An 8808-nucleotide genomic window follows, 5' to 3' on the forward strand; every position below is an offset into this window, starting at 1 on the left:
TAAGTATTAATTTTATTTGCAGGTACTTTTCCATTAAACCTCTACCACTTTGCGCTGCTGTGTTTTGCCAGTATTTCAGTAGCGGACACAAGTTTATGTGTGAGAAGTAAATCTATATAACTGAGAAACAAGTTTCCATTCTTATGTTACGTGTAAAGTACCGTCTTGTCATTGCAGAAATAGCTAAAGTCCACTGTTAAACCCCTGCCAGTTGCCGGAGATTTTCTTTACACATATTTCACCCAAAAACAAGTTACCTGTGTTAACTTATACATAAAGTACCATACTGTCATAACTGTCTTGCAATAATGTTTACAGAGGTGGCGTCCACCTGAGTTGCATTACAGACTGTAAGAGGTGGTAGGTTTGAAACGGGGTCACATATCTCTACCATTAAGTCACTGTCAAACATCTTTCGATGCAAGTGAGAACTGTCCCTGATTTACGGAGCGTTGTCACATAATTGCTTTTAGCTTTGTCTCTTAGTCTTCATCAAAGAAACTGAGAGCTATGTAATTTTGCCTTGTCCCTCTTTACTTTTCCAAAAAAAAAAAAAAAAAAATGCATCAATGCCCGATTAACTACAAATTCCAGGGAGTACTTCTTTAAATAACTGGAATAACTGGCATATGTCAAGTTGACATGTGTGATTTGTAGAAAAGTTCCTGTTAAGTTTGTAAGTATTTCAGACCTCCCTCCAGCAGATGCGATTACAAAGAAGAGCAATAAACACTTCTGCCTTCTCCTTTCTCTGAAGTCTTTGCTTTTGTTGTCAGTTGTTTGTCTCCGGGCAGATTTCAAAACACTGTGAGATGCACGATCCTGCTTCCAGAGTACATCTGTGTCAGCCCACGGTTGATTTCTCGATTAATTTTACCCAAGTAACGTGTGGCAGGGCAGGCACTTAACAGCATGAACTAACGGACATTGCTGCTGATTTAGTTGGGCTAAGAGTTGAAGTATTTGTTGTTCAAAAGGGAGCCTTTTCACAAATGTATAACCTGAAACAACTGCACTTAGATACCAGCAAAACACAGCAGCGTGAAGTGGTAGGGGTTTAACGGAAAGGTACCTATTTGCATATTATTGAAATGAATATGTATATTGTTTTCACTTTTAGTGTTTTGGAAATGAGTTGAATGATTAAGATATTTGATTGGATGTTACTGATCATGTGGTTGACGGTAACATTTAAGATGGAAGATTACTGTTTTAATAGTTCTGACGCAGTTGCAACTAACGGAGGGAGTGAAAGTGCTTTATTATTATTAAACTTGCTTTTGTATTTTTAAGGTATATTTATGTATTGGCACTGCAATGTTTTTATTTTCCTTCTAAAATAAACTAAACCAGTGCCAGTAATCATCAAACAGAACCCATCACTGCTTAGCCCAAAACAACTTGATTGGTTTCAATTACCTAAGCAACTCACTTACACCCTACTATTGCTAGTCCACAAATTAATATACAAACCAGAATAAACCAAAGCCTACAAGACTTACTAAATACATACACCCCTGCTAGGTCACTTCAATCTGAAAATAAAATGCTCCTCAGTACATACAAACCACACCTGTCAGCAGGGACCTCTCTCTATTCCAGCTATGTAGCCCACTCCTGAACATGACCATCTACTCACTATAACTAGGCGTTTCTCAGTGTAAATTCACTAACAGCTTCATATCTTAGCAGGTAACAATGGTCTAACATCAACAGATGATCTCACTTTAATGATACCTGCTACTAATCTATGCTCTTCTACCTCTTCAGCTGACACTTTCTATTATTTATTTCCTCTCATGTCCTTCCATAACATCCTCATCTCTCTGTGTAATAATCACCTTTCTCTGTCCTTCCATAACATCCTCATCTCTCTGTGTAATAATCACCTTTCTCTGTCCTTCCATAACATCCTCATCTCTCTGTGTAATAATCATCTTTCTCTGTCCTTCCATAACATCCTCATCTCTCTGTGTAATAATCATCTTTCTCTGTCCTTCCACAACATCCTCATCTCTCTGTGTAATAATCATCTTTCTCTGTCCTTCCATAACATCCTCATCTCGCTGTGTAATAATCATCTTTCTCTGTCCTTCCATAACATCCTCATCTCTCTGTGTAATAATCATCTTTCTCTGTCCTTCCATAACATCCTCATCTCTCTGCGTAATAATCATCTTTCTCTGTCTTTCCATAACATCCTCATCTCTCTGTGTAATAATCATCTTTCTCTGTCCTTCCACAACATCCTCATCTCTCTGTGTAATAATCATCTTTCTCTGTCCTTCCATAACATCCTCATCTCTCTGCGTAATAATCATCTTTCTCTGTCTTTCCATAACATCCTCATCTCTCTGCGTAATAATCATCTTTCTCTGTCCTTCCATAACATCCTCATCTCTCTGTGTAATAATCATCTTTCTCTGTCCTTCCACAACATCCTCATCTCTCTGTGTAATAATCATCTTTCTCTGTCCTTCCATAACATCCTCATCTCGCTGTGTAATAATCATCTTTCTCTGTCCTTCCATAACATCCTCATCTCTCTGTGTAATAATCATCTTTCTCTGTCCTTCCATAACATCCTCATCTCTCTGCGTAATAATCATCTTTCTCTGTCTTTCCATAACATCCTCATCTCTCTGTGTAATAATCATCTTTCTCTGTCCTTCCACAACATCCTCATCTCTCTGTGTAATAATCATCTTTCTCTGTCCTTCCATAACATCCTCATCTCTCTCGCGTAATAATCATCTTTCTCTGTCTTTCCATAACATCCTCATCTCTCTGCGTAATAATCATCTTTCTCTGTCCTTCCATAACATCCTCATCTCTCTGTGTAATAATCATCTTTCTCTGTCCTTCCACAACATCCTCATCTCTCTGTGTAATAATCATCTTTCTCTGTCCTTCCATAACATCCTCATCTCGCTGTGTAATAATCATCTTTCTCTGTCCTTCCATAACATCCTCATCTCTCTGTGTAATAATCATCTTTCTCTGTCCTTCCATAACATCCTCATCTCTCTGCGTAATAATCATCTTTCTCTGTCTTTCCATAACATCCTCATCTCTCTGTGTAATAATCATCTTTCTCTGTCCTTCCATAACATCCTCATCCCTGTATGTAATAATCATCTTTATCTGTGTCCTATATTTCCCCTCCTGCTCATCTCATTCTATTCCTCCGACTATTTAGACAGCAGAATATTCTAGTGTTTCCCACCTCCCTATATTATTAGAAATATAGTCAATATTTTGAATCTCATTATATTAGCTTACTCAGCATAGGCTGTCACTTCTGTGTACTGTAATTTTAATTACTATTCATCCTAGTAATATTCTGTAAATGTATTTCAAACTGTTATGGGGCATCTTATACCCTGTATATATAAGTACCCCCCAATCTATTTTAAAGTTACTATTTTGTTTTTATTTTTATTTTTTATTATTTTTTTTAATTTTCTATTTTTTTTGTTTTGTTTTTATTTGTTTTTGAGCTTTTGTCTCCTTGTATATAATTACTTATCAACAATACCTCTCAGCTGTCCACATTTTTCCAGAATGTCCAGATTTTTGCCTCATATTTTAGCCTGTTCCTTGTAAAATTTGCAGTTTTCTAGCAAATCACTGAGGATTGAATCATTAAATTATGTACATTTGAGTTTCAGGCATATACTTCAGGAAATGCATGCTAGCACATATGCTGTTATTCTAGCAACTTTCTAAGTTTATAAGGCAATATTTAAAATGTGTCCTGATTTTTGGGCCTTTGCCCTTCGTTGTTTTAGGCTTTGTCCAGATTTCTTGTGCTATGAGGTTGAGAGCATGTATCAACTTGTATAAAAGTTTTTATGTGTGTGTTTGCAGGGCTTTTCTTTCCTTGCATACCATTACTCACCAACTGTTGTTTAAATGTTTCTGTATCTGATGTGGAACTTTTCTTCCCAGGCCTCCATTGAAAATGAGCTATGTCTCAGACTTTCTCAGTCACCAAAGGAAAATATATAAATAAATAAATAAAAGTCACTATGGTCAGATATAGCATTATAAGCAGAAATGTGAGATTCATATTGCATCAGGTGTGCAGCTTAAATCTTTCAGTGATAGAATTCAGTGTTTAAGAAATCACTTAAAATATACAAATTGTAACTTTCTGAAAGCCAGCAATAGGCAATACCTCCTGGCAACCAGTAAAAAATCCACATATTTATGTGTGCACTGAGACCTCGCATAGCACTGCAGTCAGTTTTTATTAGGGTCACTGAACTGCCATGAAAAAAAAAAATGGGTTTACCATGTTTAATAATAGTTAGCTTTACAGAAAATTGGTAAGGGTGGATGATATCCCTGTAAGTGCAGAGAATCATGACGAATGATGGAATGGATGCCTTACATGACAAGTATGGTTTATTTATCACAACGTCAGGAATAACAGTAACAAGCAGAATACAAAAACATTAGATAATGTATAGAAGCTTCTGCAATAAATCTAGCTTACTAACTTCGATGGCATTCCCTGAAATTTAGCATACTTATCTGAGTCCAGAAACAATGTAACTTCTCCAATTTCAAACAATTTACAACCAGACTACAATTAAATTTGGTGTCCAGAAATGATGTAGCGTCTACCATTTCAAACAATTTACAACCAGACTGCAACTACATGTGAATAGTCGTATGATAACTGCAACCTGCAGCATCCAGAAAACTGTGACCAAGCCTTATTATAATGCAGGTGACCATGGTTGAAATACTGACCTCAGCATTGTAGGAACCAGGCAGGGAAGGAGAAGAAGGAAGGGCCATGACCAGCTCGCTTGGTGTGAGGAAAGGGACGAAGGTAGTCAAGGACACACAGGGAAGTGTGATTTGTTTGGGGGAAACCAGGGGAACCACCTCCTATGTTTGAGAGAAGGACACAGGACTACTTGCTTGCAAATTCCCTTGCAGAAATGAGGAATATCCTGAATGGTCAGTCCAGTGCCCACCTCCATATACTCTGCAAGCCATGAGTCCACAGAGGTAACATTAGGCCAAAATGAAAAATATTCATACTAATCCTGATGGCTGTCTGAATGATGACCCCTTCTGGATGACCCTCACCCTGGTGATGCAGAAAGAACACTGACAACTGACAAATCGCAGTGCAAAGAGTATAACAAAACTATATATGTGAAAGCTGAATAGCTAAGACTGTTTTTGGGCTGCATAGTAAACTAAAATAACATCTTCTATAGTCTTATCTGCTGTTTCGTATTAAAACACACACCCTTGATGTTTATGAGACTCTGAGTGAGTTAACTGTTTTATAAAGACTTAGCATTCTATCACCTTACTTTTTTCATATAATATTTATGAAACCCATTGCAACTGCAGGTTAATGAAAACAGTACTTGATTTTGACATGGTTTGTAATTACGAAACTGGCTTGAGAATTGTTTTGGAGAATGATTTCCTTACAAATATCTATGTAACATTTCTATATCATTTTAAATGTCTGCTCCTAACTAGATACAAAATAGAAATATACTAGCAGTCATTTCATACATGAATAATGTTTTTATTTCCTAAAAGTTTTCTAACCAATAAATTGCATTATAAATGTCATTTAGTATATATTAGCATTTAACTATTCTGCTTACTGCTTCTGAATATCTGCATTCTACGTTTTCCATGCAGGTTGTACATGTTTGTTAAGGTTACCAGGCTTCATACAAACCCAGTAACCCTCAGTGAACAAATATCTGATCAAAGCTAATAGATCCTGCTGAACTTCTTCCATTATATTAATGGCTTATTTGATATGTTCCATTCAGATGAGATGAGTGTGTGTGTGTGTCTTTCGGCTTTTCCCGGTTAGGGGTCGCCACAGCGGAACTCCGGTCCGCTAATGACTGGCAGTAGATTTTTACGTGCCGAGTTGCCAGCCCTGACACACAACCTTCAATGAAGGTACGCCCATTCCCGCATGTCTCCACAAACAGAAGACGCTCTAGCTAAGAATCGAATGGGACAACGTCTTGCTGTGAGGCGACAATGCTATCGCAGTACCACCAACGCAGTATTCAGATGAGATGAGTAAAATACATTTTTCCTTTCTTTTTTTTCTGATAAACTGATATGAAAACATCAATTTCTGCTCTGGAACAGTCTACCCATCCAAATAAAACAAAGTTCATCCCTGTCCATATTCAAGCACAACTTGGATCTATGGATGGGAAACAGAAAATTTACCCCAGGACTGCTCCCTGTACTACTAATGTACAGAGGCAGCTCCAAATGCTTTATCCCATGCATGTTCCCTCAACATATCTATGGTATGATCCTAGTTATGTTCATTGGGGTAATATACAATTATCTACCATGGGGTGGGTAAGGCCAAGCTATAACCAAACAGGACAGGTTATTTCAAGCTCAAAAAGGGAACCTGGCTAAGCTTAAAATGGCCTGCAACAGCAGCTAGCATAGAACTTACCAATGAACTTATGAACCTATAACACTCAATTTGTTTACAACTATATTAAATAAAACCAACTCTGTATCTAAGGAAGAAAGGAAGGAGGGACGTGGAGCTTCCAAAGCCAACTGTTCTACATCTCCCCATACAACAGTAGATTAGAATGTTACTGGCCAATTGTGATTGATCAAATGTACTATTTGTGAGAGACTGCTGTACACTGTTTTACACAGCTTCTTCTCGCCATAAAACTGTCCAACCATGGAGTTAGTATACAGAAGTTAAGAGGTAGGGGTTCAAGAGACACTTGCCACCTGCAAGAAAAACATTTTAAAAAATGTATGCAGGTAGTTTGTGTGTTTTTTGTTTGGAGAGGCACCCAAGATTAATTTTTATGTTTTTTTTTGAACAGACTAATAACTCCTATGACTATTTGAAGTTTCGTTTTGAATGTTCCCCTCACAAGATATATTTTTTAGATGTTTATGTTGAGAGGTTGGATAGTGGTTTAATCAATACAGGTGTTCTCAGGAAGTCATGCCACTATAATGCCCTCTTACATAGGCATAGCATGCACCCGGGGTATGTATTTGCAAATGTAGTTAAAGGTAAAGCTGTTAGGGTATCTCAATATAATCCCACAGATGGTGGTTATAGGAAGGAATTGGATGAGTTGAGATCTAGGCTGGGTGCTAAAGCCTATGGTACTAGAAAAATTGAGGGTGGGATGGCCCACCTTACTGATCTCAGAAAGGATGTAGCTGCACCATATTTTTCTGATGTTGCAGGGAATGTGGAGCCAGGTCCCATGGATAAGCCTGCAGTTGTTAGGGTACCTATGTTCTACACTGAGGATGTAGGATTACTTAAGGATGTAATTAGGAAGCATTGGGGAGTTCTTGTGGTAGATCCAGACATCAAAGACTTTGTTGGTGAAACCCCACAATTTGTACACAAGAATAAACCCAATTTGAGAAGACTTTTATGTTATCCTAGAGTCAATTGTGGGGCTGTTGAGCCTGGGAATGAGGGTACCTTTCCATGTAATCAATGCAATTTCTGCAATTATATAGACACAGAGAGTGCATTCACACACCCCCTGACTAACTTCAGGTTTCGATTTAGAGTTCCTGCTAGTTGTAAGACAGAACATGTGGTCCATCTTGCATACTGTGTCTCCTGTCATATGTTCTATATGGGTAAGACGGATAGACGATAAAGAGACAGGGTACGTGAACACTTGTATCAAGTTAGGATGAAGTCCACGATAAATGAACTCTCTAAACACGTACTGGATACTGATGAGAACCATTGGTTTAAATTCATGGTCATGGAAGTGATCCATCCTAACTCATGAGGGGGAGACATTAGGAATGTAACTGAAACACATGAGATTAGATGGATTGTGAAACTTAGGGCGGACCAATACTCTGGATTGAATGATAAAGTATCCCTCAAACCCATTTTAAAATCCAGGGGACTGAGGACCTGAAAGTGTTGTGTTATAACATTAGTATATTGTTGTATATATATATATATATATATATATATATATATATATATATATATATATATATATATATACACATATATATTTTATATGTATTACATAAGTTTTTAATATATTTCTTATATATTTCATTATTTAAGACGTACATATATTTTGTTGCTTTAGATGTGTACATGATTAGTTATAGGTATATCTCTTGTATGTTTTTTATATATGTTCATGCACTATGAAATTTGTATAGTTTTTACCATGTATCTTTAAGAATTAATTGATTTTGGTTTTCCCTCCATTTTCAGTATAAATCGAGGTGACTCATAGTGATTCTTCATGGTCTGATGAAGCCCTATATGGGTGAAAGCACTTGCCTGTTCATTCATGAATAAAAGCTTTTATACTTCTTTATTCGTGGTGGATGCCTATTTGGATATCGAGCTGTGTGTTGTTCCAGTATCCTGTTGCCTCATTGTTGTTACTATTATTTTTGAAACTGTTTAGTCTTACGCAAATAGAAATGTAACTGTCTATGGACATCCAACAAATGTAGAACGTATTTGCCCTTGTTGCTGAAGTTAGGAAAGAAAACAGACAAATGTATGGCCTGATTAATATTTGCTTGTGAAACAACTATGGGTAGAAAAGAGGGGGTGGTACATAGACAGACTCTGTCCTTATGAATAATCAGATCTGGGGACTGTGAAGATAGTGCCTGAATCTCTGATATTTATCTTGCAGATGTAATAGCTACCAGAAAGAGTTTTCCAAGATAGAAACTTTATATCCCTGCAAGTTCAAAAGGGGGCTGAATAATCAGACATAGTACCAAATTAAGGTCCCCTGG

General features: G+C 37.1%; 1 long non-coding RNA gene across 1 annotated transcript; it reads left to right on the top strand.

Annotated features, from left to right (window-relative positions):
• Positions 1 to 721: 721 nt before the first annotated feature.
• Positions 722 to 8372, top strand: LOC122791559. The gene is made up of 2 exons (XR_006363167.1): positions 722 to 1068; positions 8267 to 8372. It is a non-coding gene; the product is annotated as an uncharacterized LOC122791559 (long non-coding RNA).
• The last annotated feature ends 436 nt before the right edge of the window (positions 8373 to 8808 follow it).

Source organism: Protopterus annectens, chromosome 17.part0, assembly GCF_019279795.1.
Source record: "Protopterus annectens isolate FY-2018-M chromosome 17.part0, PAN1.0, whole genome shotgun sequence".
Taxonomy (NCBI): domain Eukaryota; kingdom Metazoa; phylum Chordata; order Ceratodontiformes; family Protopteridae; genus Protopterus; species Protopterus annectens.